This window comes from Lipotes vexillifer, unplaced genomic scaffold (genome assembly GCF_000442215.2).
Source record: "Lipotes vexillifer unplaced genomic scaffold, Lipotes_vexillifer_v1.1 scaffold137, whole genome shotgun sequence".
Taxonomy (NCBI): Eukaryota; Metazoa; Chordata; class Mammalia; order Artiodactyla; family Lipotidae; genus Lipotes; species Lipotes vexillifer.
Window position 1 is genome coordinate 3,877,350 of NW_006775780.1, and position 2,422 is coordinate 3,879,771.

A 2,422-nucleotide genomic window follows, 5' to 3' on the forward strand; every position below is an offset into this window, starting at 1 on the left:
TTCCCTACAAAAGAAAACCTGACTAACATTATGTTTGTATCTCTAAGGTTATACAAAACAAAAAAGGCGATAGTGTTCTCCTGCATCTGTTTGCCAAAAACAATCAAAATAGGACAACAAATGAACTGAGTAGCAGATACTTGAAAGCTGGAGAAATCAAATGGAAGGGAAGTAAACTTTAAAATACCCTTTGCTTAATCATTGTCTTTATAGCACATTACTTTGTGTTTCACGTTGTGGAAAATTTTAAGAGGAACACTACATAGATGAGCTTTCCTTTAAGCTACACTGTTTTGATTTCACAAACTTTCAGCATTTTGGAATGTCAGGAGAAGCACCATGAATCTTTGAACCCTGAATCAAAAGCTTTGGAAAATAATATGAAAGTCTTACGACAATTTTTCATGGAAGAATTTGGAGACACTACACTGCATTCAATCCAGCAAGACTTCCTAACAACTCTTCTTACACACCTCTCCCCCCACCCCAAAATTCCACTCCTAATGGCTGTTTCTCAATCTCTTCTCTCTCACCTATGTTCCAAAGGCCTTTAGTTGTACTGGCTTATCTCCCTATCATTTCTTTTTTTGTTTTCATAAAAAATAATTTCATCTTCTCATCTTCAAGTTTTCTCTCCTTCTACTATGCTTCTCAGCACGATTTCCTGGTAAACAAACCAAGCAAATACTATATCCTTTGAAGTGAATGAAGAGGGATACCACGAAAACTTGTAATTTGATATATGTTCCTTCATGCCACACTTTATTTTCAACTTAAAGATTAAATATCTTTGCTATATACCTTGGCATATAAGAGCTGCTACATCATAATTTTAAGTAGGTACACCACACAAGATAATGATTTTTATAAAAATGATAACATTTATAAAAAAAGGATTCCTAAGCTTTTTCTGAATATTAACTGGGTTCCTCCTGACACTCTCAAAATTCGGGCAGGCAAAAGGACTCTATTAGTTTTCTAGTGCTGCCATAACAGAGTACCCAAGAATGGATGGCATAAACAACAAAGATTTATTCTCTCACAATTCTGGAGGCTGGAAGTCCAAGATCAAGGTGTTGCCAGGGTTGGTTTCTTTTGAGGCCTCCCTCCCTGGTTTGCTATCTTCTCCCTGTGTCTTTACATGGTCTTCCCTCCATGTACATCTGTATTCCAATCTCCTCTTCATTTAAGGACACCAGTCACATTGGATTAGGGCCTACACCAATGACCTCATTTTAACTTAATTCCCTCTTTAAAGACCCCGTTTTAAAGCACAGTCACATTTTGAGGTACAGAAGGTTAAGATTTCAACATATGAATTTTGGAGGGCCGTAATTCATCCCTCAACAAGGACTGTTCTTTCCATTTCAGTAGAAGAAGAATGTCAGGTGTTCAGGGACTAAGTGACCACTGAACAGTCTAAGGAACACAGCCAGCACATCCAATTGATAACCTGTACTATGGATTTCTTTAAGTCATTCTTAGAAGAAAGAGATGTTAGAATACAGACCTTCTTAGAGTTTCAGAGTTGGCATTATAGAACAAGAAAGCAATGCTTTTTTTATCTTTAATTTAAAGATATAAATGATGAACATATGCCAACCTTATAAATATCCTTCAAGGTATCTAGGTTAGCTATTTCCATAGCTGGTCTAAATATTCATGCAAAAGTATTATAGGTATTTTTCTGTGTTTTTTAACAACTGTATTGAGATATAATTTACATAGTGTAAAGTTTAGTAGTCTAAAGTGTACAATTATCATGAATATTTATGTGTGTAATTATGCACACATAAATTTATTCTGCACTCTATGTAGATTAATGTTAATCTCTATGATAACTCTACAAGGTTGACATCACTGGCGTTTATAGATGAGGACATGAAACTTAGAAATGAAAATAACTTTCTCAGATTCTCCCAGGTAATAAGTAGGAGAGTTGGTCATTCAAACCCAGGTCTGTGGGGTCTAAAACCTAGGCCCTATACACCACACCACTCAGCTAGTCCTTCCCCATTTTACCATATGTAACACATTCTCATTGTATGGAAATCAAAGAGCACAACTAAATAAAAAGAAAATAAAAATCATTTGTAATCCTTACCCAGAGTTTACCATCTATAACCATTTTGATATGTACCCTTACAGTTGTTTTCCTATTCATATGTGTCAAGCACATATAACTTCATACACATAAACTCAGTTGTATCTTTATTTTCTTCAAATAAAATTAAGTGTATCTCTGACCTTCATCCTACAAGGTTGTCAGGAGATCCTGGTAAGTATTGAGGCTCCTGATCTTCCTTGAGGTCAAAGAGAAAATTGGGAGATTTGTGTACTACTGGGAGAGTAGAGGGAGGCCTCTGATCTTCAATCTAGCATGGCAGCCTTCATTATTGTCTATGGTTCAGCAGGTCAGGGG